Genomic DNA, 18,000 nt, shown 5'->3' on the forward strand with positions numbered 1-18,000 from the left:
CCGCGGTCTTAAAGGGGGCCGCCGCCTCGCCGCGGGATGGGGTGAGTGCTGGCGGCAGGTGCCGCGCTGGGCGGGTTATCCCGCTTCCCAAATTAGCGCCCGGGATATAAATAAGCTCCCGCCCCGCTCCCCCGCTGTGCCCGCGCGGAGCTGTCCGCTTTTTCCCGCTGCTCTACTTAACAGCCCCCGTACCTCGGGCCGCGCCCGTCTCCACCGACCCTGGGCGCAGGGTTCCCGCGGGCGGCGGGGCCGGGGCGGGCGAGGAAAGGGGCGGCTCGGTGCGGGGCCCGAGCGCGAGGCGGAGGGGTCGCAGTGCAGAGCTCCACCCGCCCTCCCGAGCGGGGTCGGGGCCGCCCCGAGCCGCCCCCATGTTGCCGAGGCGCCGGGCGGTCCCGGCCCCCTGCCCGGGTGGGGTCCCCTGGCAGCCTCACGCGGCCGGCGGCTTCGGGAGGCTCCGTAAACGCCGTGTTTTAATAAACGTTCCCTGCTGCCTCCCTCTCCCGCAGTGAAGTGGCTGTGAAAAAGGCTGCTGAGCCTTGCAGGTAACTGCAAAGGTGCTGCCAGGTGGATCGATGTCTTCCTAGGTGCTTATTTGGTTTCTGGAGTGTTTTGTTCCAGAAGAGAGTTCGGTTCTTGAAGGAAAATGTGGGAGCTGTGCCAGTGGATTACTGTGCTCCAGAGGGAGGACTGTATGAGCAATCCACAGAGGCCTATATGGAAACATGGGAAGGAAGGCTTTTATAATTCTGAAATGTGTTTTAAGTAAATTTGCAGCGGGAACCAGAAATTAAGTACACTGGCTACAAAGTAAAAAAGTGACTGTCGTTGTGCTCTATTCATTTGAGAATTGTTTTTCTATTCATTGTATTTTAATTTGTGCAAAGAAAGTTAACACTAAGCACTCTTTTAGAAATGTGAAAACAAATTTAACTCCTGTTCATTTCTACAAATACCACCTCCTTTCCCTTGTCATTTCGATGTCAGTTGTAACAAATTAACACAGGACCTACGACTACCCATTGAAACAAAAAAGTGGTAAACCCAAAGTAGATAATCTGAATTATCCGTCCTCTGGTAATAGCGTGAGTTTTTTGCCTAATGTTCCTGTTTGGAAGTATAAGATGTTATGCCCCTTAAAGATAGCATTTGAAAGTAGCTGTTTCCTGAGAAATGTGGTTTAATTTCTGTATTAGAAACGGTATAATGTTAGAACGTATGGAATACCCAAACCTTATATGTGATAAAGTCAGTCCAGTTGGGATGACAGAGGAAAGGCAGTGAAATGCCTTTAACCCTTGCAATGTACAGAGGACTTGCACTAAAATAGAGAATATTCTTTCCTTAACAGTGTTAACATAAAAGCTAAGGGGATTGCAAGGGATTGTTATGTAACAGCAGCACTTTGGAGCAGGTTGGATGGACAGTGGGATAGGTGAAGTGTTTGATGCATTACAGCTCTTAATGCAGCATTACATCTGTTGCAACACTGGGATGTTCAGAATTTTGTTTCTGAAAAATCAGATTGAGTCTTAAAAATGAAAACCTTTTGGATTGTAGAAGAAGAGTGTGCTCAGTCATGAAAAAGGAAGGGTACTGAAATATTCTTGCTTGATATTTTTCCCTACCAGTGTGTTTAAATGATACATTTAGTAAGTCTTAGGCATTTTTTCTAATAAATAGTCAAATCCACTCCTGCAGTTATTGCAGCAATGTTTCATTAGGCAGGAATATGGTGCACTTAATTCTCCGGAAGACAAAAATCCTTATTTCCATGTTGTTGAAAGATGTGGTAGTTTAGTTTTAGCTAGCAGGCTCTTTTTGCCTTATGTTCCCATGAGTCTAGCTAATACAGGTGGTAACAGTGATGGAAGTGCTTATCCCATTCGTGAGAATATTGACAGAAAAAGGTTTTTGCTGTTTTTCATAGGCACAAATGTTCCTGGAGTATGGCTTTGGTATTGTTACACAGATGTGAGCCAGTAGATGAACTGCACTGGGTAAAAGAACTTTATATATGGAAGGATTGCAAGCAAACACTACTGTACACAGCACAGAATAAGTGCTAAATATTTTATGCTGTAGTATAATTACTGCTTATTATATCTGGACACTTAGAATGCTAGATATTCTGAATTGTTTTTTCTATAGGCAGTTGGAGGTTTAAATTAATGAGGACCAAATAACCTTTTGAATAGAAGCTTCTGGGAGAGACTGGAATCTTTTTACCTTGCTAATGCGTACAATTGTTTTTTTGGTTAAAAGCAAAAAAAATCCAGACGCAAGAAGGTGAAATATATGACCATAATGAAAAATGAAAAAGGGAGCTGTCAAATTCTTCCAACTATTTCATCTTGATGTTCCAAAATTACTTTCCACACTTACAATTTGAGGTTTTGGTATAATTGATATTGGCATGTATATATATATAGATAGATAGATATACTTTTTTTTTTTTTAATGGTCATGCAAAGACTGACAATTTTCTTCCTGACTGCTGGCAGCCACTTCTATGTTTTGAGGCTGCTTAGTGTGCCAAACAGTAACCACTGGAATAAAATGTAAGCCTTCTAGCTCAGGCTTGGACTCATTTGGGTAAGCTGCAACAAGTAGTTTGGCTGTTTGAGGGTATGAGAAAAAAGTAAGGTACATAATTCTCTGTGTTATATGTTTTTCCTGTTTTTCTCCTCTTGGATGTGCTTTCTTTCCTCTCTGGTTTGAAAGTAGATAGCAATCATTTCAGTAAGACCTTTTGCCATTGTTTGCACTGTACAGTGTAGTTTGTTTTATGTGAAGTTGCAGGTTGCACTTGTTTACTTTGATCCAGTGCTGTGAAACTCCAAAACATGAGCTCTGTGCATGCTTCCACATTTAAATCTGTGTCCCATGGTTATCAGTCATGAATGCTATCTACGTGAAATACTTCACACTGATTTGCTATAGCTCAACAGCATTACCTCACAGCCTTTTAAGTGAGATGTATTGTGTAGTTCAGCTGAAGGTTCAAGATCCTGTCTCGTTCCATCATTATTTTAAGAAGACTGGGCAGTAAAAGAGAGATCCACAGAGGCAACTGGGTATTCAGCCTCATAATAACGGATTCTTACACCTGAGGTTCCTGTGCTTGTAAAAGTCAGGAACCTTATCGTTGTGGTGTGATCTCGAGATGCAGATTTGCAGTCTCTCAAGCAGAGGAAGGAAGGAAGGGAGTTATTGCTTATCATCAGTACGTATTCCCAACACTGATAATTCTTATTCCAAAGGGCGTAATGCGTGTATGTTGCACCGTCACACACACAAAATGCTATGTGTGTTTTCAAGAAAAGCAGCAGCCTCTGTGCCTTGCATGGAGCTCTTATCTGATAGATGTGATCTCTGCCTGTTAGATTGAGTTTCTGCAGAAGAGATTAGCAGAGCAACGTAATTACTTCTGGCTACAAAGTAGGTACTTCAGCGGCTTGTGCAACCAGCGTATTCTGCTGATGGTTTTAGTAAGGGCTCTTTGAACTCCTCTGGCACTGTGATCAGGCATTAAAGATGCAAGCCATATTATGATTCATTTAAGATACTGTAGGCTGCACATTTTTCACGGTGCAATGGGGCTTCATTAAAAGTGAATGCCGAGTTACTGTATCTCGGTTCCTTTGGAAAAAAGAAATTCTTTGAACATTACGTTTGGCATACTGATTGTTTTTTGAAAAGCTTTGGTTTGCACTAAAATGTTGTGCTTAATATATTTGGCCATATGGAAAACCAGGACAATGTAAAATACATGTTTTTTTAAATCACTAATTACAGAGTTAAAACTATGAAACTTATTTGGTGCAACTTAATTGCTGTGAGTAATGCAAAAGCTTTGAAATGTAATCCTTAGGAATGCTTAAGATACTAATTATATTCCAACCAGTCAAGGTGCACTTGTTTTGAAACTAGTCTGAGCTGGTCCCTTCTGAGAACCTGGTATTTCCAGTGCCAAAGGTGGAGAAACAGATTAAGTTCTATGAAAACGAGTTATCTTTCAAAACCAGGGACAGACTTCAAAGCATAACATTTTATGACAAGAGGTACTTCCAGGTTAACAAAGCAAGGCAAAATAAGTTAAACACAAGAGCTCAAGAGCAGAAAATCACTTAGGTTTGGTCCAGGCCTAGCTGTTGACTGCTGTATAGAATCCTAACTTGCTAACTGACTGTAGTTAAATTCTGAAGACCTGGTATGTAAGCTAGAGATACTGCTTTATGGACTCTTCATTTGAGGCAATTATTCTATTAATTATGGAGTTTGAGAGATTTTTTTCATTGCTTTGCTTTATACTTCAGATAGTTTTACAATTTTTTTTTAATGCATTTCAGAAAACTATGGTTATTGGACTAGCCAGTTCAATGGACCACCTAGATTCAATAGCATATCAAAGTTTTCTGTTTTGGAATTGTGAATCTTACTTGCAAATATATTCCATTTATCTTTCTCAGTAATTTAAATTGAATTAACTCCAAGTCATATCCAAGTTTTCCTATTAGCTCTCCTGTAGTATACTCCCTAGTGGATAAAACTATACTTGTATTCTTTTTACCATTTATTCATCAAAAAAGTCTGTCAGCTATCATTTTGAATGAGGGTTCCCTCCTCCTATAATTAGCACTTGTTCTTCAGTCTAAATCTGAGAATAAATTCCATTCATATTGATACACTTTCTAGTGATAACATGAAAACTTCTTTTACAGCAGTCTTCATTCATATCCAAATCGTACCCAGTTGGTTTCATAGTAGGGACTCAGAAATGCCCAAGTAAAACTATTCTGTCTCAAAAGTCGTGACTTAGGTGATGCTTTATTAATAATGTCCCTTCTGTTCCTCCATTTTGTCTTGTCCTTATACAAGTATAGCTTAGCATGTCTTTGTTTCTTTCAAGAAAACAAATGCTTTGGTATAATTTATTATTCTACTGTGTTTCTATATCCCTGTATCACCTAATTTCATGTTTTAGGCCTCCATTTTTTGCTTAAATTCCTCCTATTATTTGTTGTTTTTTTTTTTTTAACATCTTCCAGAACACCTCAGTTGTATTAGGAATGGTTCTTTTGTTAGTTTCATTGCCTGGCTGCTGTTTTTAATTACTACTACATTTTAGAAAACCTCCAAACCCTTGTGTCCATCTATTAATTAATATACTCCTCTGTGTTTCTGTATCCTTACTTACCTGATTTTTCTCCCATTCATCTGTGCTAGCCAAATTAACGATGAATATCATAGAAGGTTGTCCCAATTTCTGCCATCATTTTTAGTTTAAACTCTTCTATAAATTTTGGCAGTGTTAGTTGTGGAAGATGACTTCTCCATTATTTCTGTAGTAAAGTTCTGTCTCTAGAGGTGAGTTGTTTTTTATTTTTTTTTCTGATACATTTCAGTGGCTGAATATCTTAAGATTATTCTAACTTGGAAGTGAGAGCTATTAATATTTCAAACTTAATTCCCCTTTTTAAGGTATTCTAAGCTGAAGAATATGAGACTATATTTAAATAACCTAGAGAATGATATAGTTATTCTTGATCTGTTCCAGTAATAATTTTGAATTGCCATTTGTTTCAATGGGACCTCCAGTCACCATGTTTTCTTTGGCTCTACTTAATTGTCTGCTGTATGTCAGATCCCCATCTCAGAGAAGCACAGTTCTCCAAAATCTGCTCTTTAGAGTCATCACAGACCAGCCCTGTTGGCCATCACACCATCTCCAGTCATAGAAACCTGTCTGTCTTCTGGTATTGGTGTAAATCTCTTGTTCTGAGCTTCACTCTTCATTACCTCCTCTTACTACCTACGTCCTTACCAATCACCCCTTAAGATACCTTTGGTTAGGTAGTCCTGTCTTTGGTATGATGATTGATACTGGAGTCATACAGCTTTACAAATTACATCATGCAGTTATGACCCAGGTTTTGTAAGTACTGTTTTGTGTAAGGAAGGCATGGTATCAAGCTGAACGTTGTGATGTTTAGGTAATTTTTACTGGTGAGTCATCAAAATAGTGGTGCCAATTATTCAAAATTTGGTGGTTAGTATGGATATTGAACTAACTTTTTCATGTGTTATGTTACATTTATATTCCATGTTAAAATCCTTGTCTGCCTTCATGCCACTGTATTTGCATGCCCTACTACTAGAGGTAGACCTCTGCCTCTCTATTGCTTGTGCCCTTTAATGATGACGTATTTGTTTCTGTACCTTCAAGCTTAGTAATTTGTTCTTATTTAAATAATTAATAAAGCAGTGTGTAGAGGGATAAAAGGTGTGAGAAACATGTTAATGAATGGAGAGAGAAAGAAGCATGGGAGGAAGAAGTGCCATCAATAGATCAATAGAGCTGAAGGATTTGGTCTGAGGAAGCAAGGCTGCAGTGGAGTAAATGGCATTCTTTTCCATCCAATATATCTCTGAAAGGATGCAGTGAGTTGAGGTTACAAACCATCTATTCATGCAAGAATCTTGGGATGGCTGTGGAATTAATTCCTTTAATGCACTGCCTTAGTCCTTAAATTCTTCATTATGAATCTACTGCTGCTTTATCTTCTTTTGGGGTACTAATTTATGATTGCACAAGAATTGGAATGTATGTGATGCAGACCTGGAAAAATGGGCTGATTATCAACAAAGTGACTTAATGTAGGAGAAACCTGGAGACAGAATGAATGCGGGTGTTTCGTACCCCCTTATTTTCTCCCTCTCAATATCTAAGCATAGTTTTCAGTTCTTCACAGTCCGTCATTTCAGGGCGATGTATCAGACACTCCAAATGTCACTCGGTGTCTTTGCACACCTATGAGAGTGGTATTTGTTAAACAGCATGGTCACAGTTTGACAGCTGGTGTCAAAATACAGCCAAGTAGTTTGTTGTGTGATGGCTGCACATGATGTTCCCAGTAGCTGTTTTTACACCAGTGTCTGTCTTCTAAAGATTTACCTCATTCCTTTTGACACTGGTCTTGCCTTCCTTCTCGTGCTTGTTTCCCCTTGCTCCTTATAAAGCTGCTGCAGGAAAATGTATTAATGTGATTGTGAAAGCTCAAGAAAGACAGCAACTGATTATGCATTGTACATAATTTGGAGAATAGGACTCTGGTTGAAGATGACAGCTCTGAGCAGGTGACCTTGAGGTAGAAGAATGCTGACATGCAAGGGTCTTTTGTATTTATGTAAGGCAGTGAGAAGAGGGGTAACCTCCTGGGGCAATGACACCCAGTTCTGAAACACCACATGATGCTCTTAAAAAAGCATGAGTACCTGCCAGCAAAAAGCAGTAGTTCTTTAAAACATGGTCTGGAAAATTCTGTAGTACACCTGAAAGTGGTAACATTACAGCTGTTGACTGCATTCAGACCTCTTATTATTGAAGGTAACATTAAGTGCATACTTCAATATGACCTATACAGTTACATCCAACCCTTGATTTTTTTTGGTAACCATTTCTACCTGAGCCAGTTTTTTTTGGAAACAAATGTGTGTAGATGTGAAGAAATCTAGTTGCTGCAGGGTGCTTCATTGTATAGATGATGTTAGCTCTCCTTCCCTTTTTGTACTGTACCTGCTTAGTAATGCTATTGTCAATGCTGCTTTGAAACATCCTTCAGGGAAAGTTAGTTAGGGCACCATCATGGAAAATTTATGTAGGATTCCTTGTATTTCTTATGATAACAGACTCCATTCAAAATCATTTGTCTTCCTTTCTCCAGTTCCTTCTTTGTATCATATTGCCTACTTCCTATTTGTGGTTTCTGTAGGGCTGGGAGAGTGATAATAATACACTGATCAAATGTTCTGCCTTGTAACCTCTGAAGCAAAGTTCCTTCCTGTTAAGCAAATCAGAAGAATGCTGGTGGTATCCCTCCATACAAGTTGAGCAATATTCTCTAAAGCCAGTGATGCTGAGTAGGCTTGAATTCAGGGCAGAGTTTGGCCTTGAAGCATTTGCTGAAGTTAGGAACCTTGAAGTTTGGCCTTTTGGATTTTCTAATGCTGGTGTCAGGAGTACAGGCTTACAGCTCTTCCAGAGCTCTTTGGCGTGTGTGGTGTTTCCGTCCATGCTGTGGCTGTTGGGGTCCTTGCTGTACTCATGAGAAGGGCAGTTAATATTATATATAATATAATGTTATATATTATATCTATTTAATAACACACTGCCATGTGTGGGTTCAGTCTGGGCTACACAAAGGATCTGCTGGACTCCTGCAAAGGCTTGTTTGCTTGGGCCCAACCCTCCCACTTAGGGATGATTTGAAACTTCACCTCAGTTTTCTACTGTGGGCATGCATGTAAACAAGGTTTGTAGAAGAGTCTTAGCTTGGGGGAAAAAAAAGTTTGGAATTGGTTGATTACTTAAAAAAATAATATAACAAGATTCAAATTGAAAAGCAATGCTGAGGTTTTTCTTCTTACAAGATAAGGAATCAGGCCAACTTCTTTGAGAAGGTCCACTTAGTACGCTGTCCATAACCATTTTGATACAGTTGTATTTAAAAACCAAAACCTTTTTAGGAGTTTCTTTGAGCTGTGTAAACTAATAAAGAAGGATGTGCTACTAAATAAAGTCTTCAAATCCTCGTCTCTAAGGAGTAACTTAACAAAGTTACTTAGGAATAAAATAGAAAAGCCCTTGAGAATTACCATTACTAGCAAAATAAAGGTCTTAAAGAGTTTTTTTGTTGTTGTTTTGAAAGCATTACTATACATATCTGCATGCTAAGAATCTGTTTTCAATCAAAATGTGGTTTTTTTTTTTTAAATAAACCAGGCTTCTCTGAATTATCTGCAAAAATAATTAATTTTTTAGAATTATTTAAATTACGTTCAGTGAATGAATGAAATGAATACTGTAAGCTGGGTTCATTTTCTATAATGAAAAAGCTTTAAATAAAGTTATTAATGCTTTTAGCACAAGTGAACTGTAGAATAGCATCAATGAACTCTCAGTGCTATAACCTTTGACTTCAAATTAACATTTTTAGGTTACCCAAAACTTTTTAAAGTAGTTGAAATTAATGTAATTTGTTTCCAGCAAGGCTGATAAGAATACATCTAAAAATACTTAAAATTTTGTAGCTTGTCAGGGGATCAAATCTTATCTTTTTCAAGGTGACCTCGCATTTATTTTTCTGGGGAGCCCCCTGGTCTTGCATTTATTTTTCTGGGAATCCCCTCCCTCCCACAAAGCTTATAGTGGCTTACAGCTTTAATATGAAGGAAATCAACCAAATTGTTGACATTAACAGGATAAAAACTTTAGTTTATTTTCCTGTAACCCCTAACACACCCCAACTTTTAACCTAAAGCAAACAGCTCGGGCTAGGTAGCCGGACCTACGGCTTTCTCAAAAGCAACCCCCCCCCCCAAAAAAAAAAAAAAAAAAAAAAAAAAAGGAGCTAAAGTTTTTAAAGGGCCTGGCTGTAAAAACGCGGAGCGAGGATCGCGCTGGGGCTGGGGACTCATCATGCCAGGGCGGCGGTGCGTGTGCCCGGGCGCCGGTCTGCGGCGTTGTGTCCCGGCGGAGCTGCGCGGCCGTGCCGTGCCGGGCCCGGCGGTGCGGTGCCGGTGGCGGTGGCGGTGGCGGTGCGGGCGCGGAGCGGAGCCGAGCGGAGCCGCGCTCTCCTCTCGCTCGCTTTCTCTTTCCCCCTCTCTCGCTCGCTCCCTCTCCCGCTCGCTCTCCCCCCTCCCTCCCTCGCTCTCTCGCTCTCCCTCTCTCTCTCCTACACTGCCAGCCCCTGATGTGATGGCGAAGAAACCCCGTTGACAAGGCACTGCTTTTTCATGACGGTGAGTTTCCCTTTGAGTGTATTATAATTTTGTGATAAAAATTTCAAGGAAAAAAAAAACACACAACCTCCTTCCTCCCTTCCTTCGGGGAGGGAAAAGAGAGGGGGGAAATCTATCTCCAGACAGACAGAAAAGAAAGAGGAGCAAATTAACAACCAGGAGTTGCCAAAACCAGGATATTAGGTTTCAGCCCAGAGAGCTATTGGCTCTGGGGCTATGTATATAAATATATATCTAGAGAGAGAGCGAGCGAGAGGGGAGACGAGGAGGAAGAAGAGGGATATTTTGTGGGTGGCTGTTGTTTGGGCAGATGTGGATTCACATGGAAATGAACTATATATATTAATTTTTTTTTTCCGCGAGGCTGGTGGTGGTGGCTGCTGAGGGCACTTAAAAAAAAGTTGTTTCTTAAAATAAAGGCGCGGGGGGGGGGGTGGGGGGGGTTGGAGGGAGAGATAAGGTTTCAGGTCCAGGCTGATAGCTGCAGAGAGGGGAGAGGTTTGGGGTGGGTTTTTTTTTTTCTTTTTTTTTTTTTTCTCCTTCTTGCTGATGCCATGCAAATTCAGGAGAGGAGGGAAGAAAAATCTCTTTTAATGACTCATTGATTGAGCCGGTTTAAAATTAGTTGTTGTTGTTGTCTTTTTTTTTTTTTTATTTTCCGCCCCCTTGATGGCCATCAAGAGAGGGATGGAAAGAGGAGAGGAGGGAGAGAGAGTGTGTGTGTGTGTGTGTATGTGTGAGTGTGAGAGAGAGAGTGAGAGGGAGAGAGGGGGATAGAGAGAGTGTGTGAGGGAGAAAGAAAAATAATCTTTTCAAATCTCCTCCCTCTTTTTTTTCCCCCCTCGTTTCTTTGCTTTTCTCTAAAGCTCTGTGGTCTGTGAAACAGTCTTTTCTTCCTCCTCGTCGGGAAAATGGAGACACTTCGTCTCTCTCCTGGCTGTGCAGCTGGGAAGGATTTTTCTTTTCTTTTTCCCTTTTTCACTCATGGCTTGATTTTTTCCTTTCCCCCGTCCACTCGCCACCACCCTAATCTTGTCTTTTCTTTGAGCTTGTGTCTCAGATTTGTACCTTCTGGGGATTTATTTTTCACTCATTTCCTCGTTTTCGGTGTCGCCACTAGATTTGATTTGATTTGTTTGGTTTTTTATTTGCAATTTCCTCCGAATCGCTCCGTGCCTCCTGCTTTTAACCGAGGAATGGAAACGGTGCCGCTTTTTGTGGGTGCGCGAAATGCTCGAGCGGTAGGTTTGGGCTAATGCGCTTTTTTTCGCCTTTTCGGGACCAAGTTTTTCGATGTGCTTTTTGTTTTATTTAATTTTTTTTTCTTTTGGAGAGAAATAATATTTAATTGTAACGCCTCTTTAAAACACAATAAAGCGTCTCTTTCTGGAGTGACCCCTTTGGCTTCGCTGTAGAATGGATGTGAATCCTATCCTTTGTGCTGCTGGGGTTATTTTGCGTAAAAGAAGCAGTATTTTGTAAATACATTTTTTACTTGTGGCTTGAAACAGTAGTCGGTCGTGGAGGGGGTTTTCTGAAATGCTCACTGTTAACATTTATTGAGTCACGAGTGGTATTCAGTATGTAAATGATATTTTGCTTTTTTGGTATTAATTGCAAAATTCAGTTACAGATGATGGCAGAAAACAGGCATAGAGATGTTAAAAGCCGGGCAAAATCGAACGACGTATAGAAGCACGTTGATATTTACTTAGAACTGTTTCTAATCACTGTGGGGAGGAAGGAGGAGGCCTCTGCCTTTCGCCATTCCCTGCTCCCCGCTCCTCTCCTTCCCCGGGCTCGGCAGGGCGGGGTGGCCGAGGAACTGCAGGGAAGAGGGGAAAGCGGCTCCGGCGGCGGCCCCGGCCGTGCCCGGGCTCGGCGGGCAGGCAGCCCCGGCTACGCGGGGGAGCGGGAAGATGGCGCTGCCTGGCTCCCTGCCAGCGTTTGTTGCGCAGTTTCACCCGCTCTCCTCCCCCACGGGCGCCATTTTAAGGTCTTTTCTGCTGTCGCCGCGCCGTGTGGGGCGGTGCCGTCGCGCCCAGCTCGGGCCATATTTCTGTGTCTTGTCTGGGAAGCGTTCTTGTCTTGGGCTTTGGGAGCCTCTCCGCGAAATCCTAAAAGCCTTGCTTCCCTCCCGTACCCCACACTCCTTTCCTAGTCTTTGGTTACTGTCTTGAGGGGGGTGTTAAACAGGCTTAGCTCGCAGGGGCCCGTGGGCGCAGCTTCAAGCCTGCCAACATCCCTTTCTAAGCTTGTTTTTTTACCTCTGAAATACGTGTTTCTTGTCATTCAGAGTATAGGAATTTAAAAAAAAAATTGAAAGAACATCTTGTTCGGAACCAAAAAAATGACCAAAAAAATAAAACATGACATTGAAAAAGAAATCCACCTGTAAAAAAGGATCCAGTGTAGTGCATAGGGCAAGGTATTCTTCATTGAAAAGGCTTCAGTACCTTTAAAAGCGCTTGCAAAAAATAAAAGCATAGGTAATTTTTTGGTGGCTAGGTTGCTTTATTTGTTGCTGTTACTATCTTTGTAATTTTTTGGTGGGGGGAGGGGCTAGCATATTTTCAAGTTTTCATCGCTCCTTTATGTCGTAGAGGAAGCTGTCTTTTCTAAATGACTTAATTTGGCAGCTCGACCTCAATATAATTTTAAGGTTTTGTTTTGGTGCTGTTTTTAGGAAGAGGACTGAAAATACTTGCCTGGGTTTTTTTTCCAAAACCACTTTTTTTTGTTTTAACATTTCTGTACGATCTGCTCAAAGCTCATGAGGCTTGAGTTTAATGCCAACATCACCTGTACCTGGGAAGAGCAAAGTGTGCTGCCAGACCAACTTAGGCTGTGCCCGCTGAGGAGTGTGGAATGCTTGTGTAGTTCTTGGGTTTTTGTTTTTTTGACACACCAGAGGAGGGCTTCCCCATTCCTGTTGCTCATTCTGGATGGAAGTGGGAGATTTTCTAAAATTCAGGAATAATTCTAAGGCTGTTTAAATTTTTTGCCCATTGAAGTGGAAGGGTTTTAAACACACACTCATTGCTTGGAATATACTAAAAAATTGTCTGGATATAAACTGTCTTTTCTAAAGACTTTTGGGGGTCAAATTTATTAACATTTTAGCTTTGAAAAAACCACACCAGCTGTAAAACTTTAATTGTTTACAGATATTTTGAGTGTGGAGTACAGTATTTGTTCACATATTTCAGAAATCTTTGAACCTCATTGAAGTCACTGCTTCTTGAAGTGATTACTTTTGTTAACAGGAATCTTGGGATCAAGATAATGAATTTTTTTTTAATGATAGTGTGCTTTTATATAATAAAATTTCTCTATTATGTCCTAATGTCTGGGAGATTGTGCATGTTTTTTTTTAATTAATTTGTGAAAATAGCAAAGAAATGGGATAAAAATGACCAGCTTATATTCTCTCAGGGCCTAATACTTGCCAAATGACTATATATAATCTGCACACTGGCCTGCTTGCATTAAAGCATGGTGTATGCTCATCTTGAGTTGAGATCTTTGTTGGGTAGTACTTAAATATTCCAGACCAGTTCTTTTTAGATGTGTTTTTGTCTGTCTGAGCTTAAAAGTTTGTTGCTGTTGTTGTTGCAAGTAGCACTTTGCATTGGGTATCGCTTGTTTACATTGCTGGAGGAGTGTGAGGCTCACCCTGTTGATACAGTAGCCTGGTTGTGCTTCCATTGATACACCTTGGCTTACTCACTGGCGTGATGCTCGTGTGTTTAGGTGTGTGCTTATTTTTTTCATACTTCGAGTGCTTGCTTTGTATATGATACCTGTATTCTTGAGTTGAAAATGCTCTTGGTAAATGTGTGGACTCAGTTGAGGTCAGTGGTACAAGAGATGGTTCTACTGTAGCTAAGTATTAACATCACCTTATGGATGTGCAGCTTTCCTGCCCCAGCTCCTTCAAGTGTCCTTTTCCAGTACAGTTTATGTATTTAGTTTAATTTTACTGAGAGGAAAGCCCCAAAGTTGTGCTAGTATAAGCTGCATTTCCAGTTTCCTCCAAGGTCCCTTTCTGTATTCTTGAAGTTTTGTGGCAGAGCTAAGTCCATAGTCTAGAGCTGAAGGGCTTTGCAGTCATGGATGCCTGGGTATGCTCCCTGCTGTCTTTTCCAGAATTTTGCTGGTATCCATATGGGTTCCAGAGAAGTTGTATCTTCGTAACTGCAGTTAGGTTTCACCATGAGGCTCTAATGATCAATGATCGTGCCTCTTTATGCTGTATTAAGCTTGTGGTAAATCTAATGGCTGGTGCTTTTTAGGGTAGATGTAGCAGTGAGAGCGTGAAAGTGTGTCATTCCTGACTAAGTAGTGGCTACAGAACAAGCATAAGAGCCTCTCTGATAAAGTAGTCACTCTGTTCAGAGAGTTGGCAGAATTCCTTACAGTGGTTCTGCTGGAATAAGCTGCATCTGTACTTGAAAGGTTTTTAATTTTCATATACCCGGGCCAGCATAGACATGGAAATTATCTACAAAGACAAGTGTGATTTTCTTTCTTATGGCAGAGGGGAAGCAGTGACAATAATAAACTGTTCTGACATTCATTGTGAGCTGCCACTGTTTTAAAGTCAGAATGAGCAGTTTTGGGAAGGCCCTTGTCACACCAACTAGATGCATAAGGACCAGCCTGAACTGAGGTTTTTTCAAGGTCATCACATAGTTAAATGAATGTGTGTATCCTTATTTTCAAATATTAATTTGTTCCTGCTTTCCTTGTGGAAAAAAGCCCAACTCATCTGTTGGTATTATTTTTGCTTTATTTGAGAATTGTTGAAGTTTTAGACAAAAATTACCATCGTTAACTAGCACAAAGAGACTATCAAGGTTTTTTTTATTCCTTTCTTTTCTTGCAGTAATTTTAAAATGTTCTAGAATTAAGGGAACCCTTACCAAAAGAAATAGAAAGCAAGCAGGCAAAATCACTGTAAAAATGTAGCACAGTAACCTTTTTCTCATTGAAGGTATTAAGAAAGGGTGGTGAAGTGAAGAGAGGGGAGGTCTGGGGAGAAAGATTTAACTTCATTGCGAGAGACTGATTGATTATTTTTGTGAACTCTGATCTTACACCTTGTCTCAGGTGGAACTTGCAGTAGTTTTACTGTGAACTTGATCCAAGCACGGAATTTCAAGATCTGGTGTTGAAGCTTGAATTTATTGAGATAAATCAACTACAGAAGTTATCTTGGCCTCACTGAAATAGGTGGCGAAATCTCCATTGGTCTTAAGCAAGGCATTGGCTTCAAGACTGACAGGATGGGTGGCATGGGGGAATTTCAGCTTGGATTTGGGGGTGCTGATATGGACTGCACTGTTGAAATAGTTACACATCTGTCAATTCATCCTATTCAAGTTTCAGAAGATTTCATAATAACTGAAAGGAGTATAAATGGCTGTTCAGATAATTATTGGCAGTTGTTAGCTGATATAGCTCATGTGCTTGTGGCAAGGTTTGGTTTTTAAACTAGGATGGACTAGAGTGGCAATGAAAAGGTATTAATTGGGCATTGGCTTATAAATCAGCTGAGAAATGATCAGTTCATAAAGAAGTTATGGGATTGCAGAATAATTTTTCAGAGTCTTTGAAAACTATATGCACAGAAGGACAAGTATGAAACTCGAGTATTCTCTAATAGAAACAAGGTAAGAGCATCTGAGGGACTGACTCAACATTCCTTGAAGTACTGTTTTGCACAAGTAACATATGCTAACAGTCTGCACTATTGCATACAGTAGTTTGTAGAAATGCTTAGGAGCATCTAATTTCTTTTGGGCAGGCAAATGTTTCCTTCCTGAGGAACTGCTGAGATTATGCCTCCTTTGCCTCTTTTGGGATGAAACCGGTACCTTTCAAAATGTTTTATGAATATTGAAATTCCTGAGGAATTGTGTATGTGGTGAAGCAGCTTGGAAGACAGAGCCCAAAATAGGCCATAGCATAGTGATGAGGATAGTCATTGCTGGGGGAAAGGTCTGAGCCCAGCCTTTAGCCTGGGGAGTCCCATGGGATAGGGAAGCATCCTGACTTCCAGACTGAGGTTACTCTGGCTTTTTTCTGTGTGGTTTAAAAAAGTCTGTTTCCTGATGAAAGTTTTCTCAAGATTTTGGTATTGCTGAGAGCAGCTCTGCATGCAGTAGGAAAAAGATTGTGTTGAATAAATTAGAAATTCTGTGCTGAACATTTGTCTTTGGGGGAAACCAGACTGTAGACAGCCACACTGGGCATTCACACGTGTACTTGGTGTGTTGACTGTATCTGGATTAGCCTTTAGTATCATATAACAGTTCAACTGTTAGTTGAACAGCACATTTCCTGTTTTTTTTCTTAACATACTAAAATATCACTGTGGATTTTGGAAGTTCGATAAGTTAACACATTTGACAAACTCAAATCAGTATTTTTTTAATGGCGTACTAAAGGGAAATAAAATGTAAGAGTTGGATAAACAGCCTATTGTAGGTTGTCTGTGTTGTAGTGTGTGGTTTCTATTTCCTTCTGTGTGTGGAGCTGGTATTTCACAATTGTGTAATGATCCTGCTTGTCCTCTTAGGTGTTCATCTGCCAGATCTTAAAAACCATGGAGAGGCATAATGTGCCTAGAAATTCATGAGAGGAAGCACTTTTGTGTCCCTTTTCGTGTTGCTATTTTTCTGATTCCTGAATAGTTTCTATTTTTTAGAGTAGTTTTTCTCAGAAAGGTTTTTTCATAATTCTTTCGAATATTTAAAAATTACCGATTTCTTCTCATACTCTGTTGCATACAGATGTATTTGAAATATTGATGCTTAAATTCAGTTCCACAGCTAATTTCAAACATTAGAAATTCATCTTAAAAGTACTGTTCAGATTTAGATTCTTGGACTGAAAACATATTTTTGTATATTTAGAAAGTTAATGCTTGCATAATGCACTATGTGACTAGGTTAGAATCCCAAATTTCTTACTTTGTTAGCTGTTTTTTAGAGCACAGTTCCTGGTAGATTTTGCAACAGTGTAGTAGTTACTTTTTTGATTACTCTGGGAAAGAATATATTCATAAGGAGTAATTCCATATTGTAGAATATAAGTACAGCATAGTTTATAAGTGAGTAGTTAAGGCCTTGTGTTTCACAAAGTGTATTTTAAAATTAATTTTGTTTCCTTACTCCTGTTGTCCTGAAATGACAGTTTTTGGAAAATTGTGGTGTTTGAATGAGATTTTCGTTTGCAATGAATTTTTCAATATTTACCTCTTTTCCACTGAGTGCTGTGCAGCATATGATTTTTTTACAGTAACAAGAGGGGGAAGTGGAAATACCTCTTAATATCAACTTTTGTATTCCATCCACATAAAAATCAATTTTTTGAGAGCAGAGGGCTTGACATGGTGAGCCGCTCTTAAGTTGATTATAAGATAACGGTCTTGGTTACTTACAAGAATCTGAAATTCACTTCGCAAGATACTAGATTGCTCAAAAGTCATATTGACTTGAAATTTAAGAATAAACTATATGGTAATAAGCGTTTGAGTTTATACTCTTTTCTTACACTTCTGTGTTGCAGAGAATGCAAATGAGGTCTGATTGTTCCTGTGTAGGAGTTTCCTTCACTGGATCCGAGGCTGCCTGTTGGATAGGAACGTGAGAGAGAACTGACAGGGTAAGGCAGGCAGTGGTTACAGCACGTTAGCAACCTGAAGTGCACACTGCTGATATGTTACCCAATGGGTGATAAAACTCGGGTTGTTTCCCCCTGGTTCAGAAGCACACTGAGCAAAATACTAGCACTCTGGAAATGAATGAGAGTTCTGGTGGAAATTTGTGTGAGGGAAGGACGTGAGTTCTGGGTGTTCGACCTCTGCAGTCAGTGTGGAGTCACTTAATGCTGCTGCAATCCTTTTATGTAATTTAGCAAGGGATGGATTGGGTTAGTAGAGGTGTCTTATATCCGTGCTCAGAAAGGTTGTGAGGGGTGAAAATGCCACCAATTTGATGTAGCACACTCAGTTCACAGTGGTACCATTCTCTGCAGTGACTGTTGCAGTAACTGATTCGTTCTGGTTTTGTTGTTCTGGTGACTGTTGTTCCAGTGGCAATGTGTTTCTTCAGCTATTCCATAGTGAAGTTACTATTTACCGTTGGGATTGTCAGTTAAAATTCTGAATGGAGAATGGTAGAGCAACAGAAC

The 18,000-nt window shown here is 40.3% G+C and overlaps 1 protein-coding gene across 7 annotated transcripts in view; it reads left to right on the forward strand.

Moving 5' to 3' along the window:
- The first annotated feature begins 6 nt into the window (after window positions 1-6).
- BICRAL (BRD4 interacting chromatin remodeling complex associated protein like) overlaps window positions 7-18,000 on the forward strand; it is a 46,368-nt gene continuing 28,374 nt past the window's right edge. For 2 of the 7 annotated variants that reach the window (XM_039568626.1, XM_039568630.1), the window contains exon 1: window positions 9,664-9,801. The gene's annotated coding sequence lies outside the window, so the exon portion shown is untranslated. Of the gene's footprint in view, window positions 42-9,663; window positions 9,802-10,587; window positions 11,043-17,376; window positions 17,473-18,000 lie in introns of those variants that run through there. The other 5 variants (XM_019282327.3, XM_010393656.4, XM_039568627.1 and 2 more) reach the window with 4 other exon arrangements.

Source organism: Corvus cornix, chromosome 3, assembly GCF_000738735.6.
Source record: "Corvus cornix cornix isolate S_Up_H32 chromosome 3, ASM73873v5, whole genome shotgun sequence".
In the NCBI taxonomy this organism is placed as follows: Eukaryota; Metazoa; Chordata; class Aves; order Passeriformes; family Corvidae; genus Corvus; species Corvus cornix.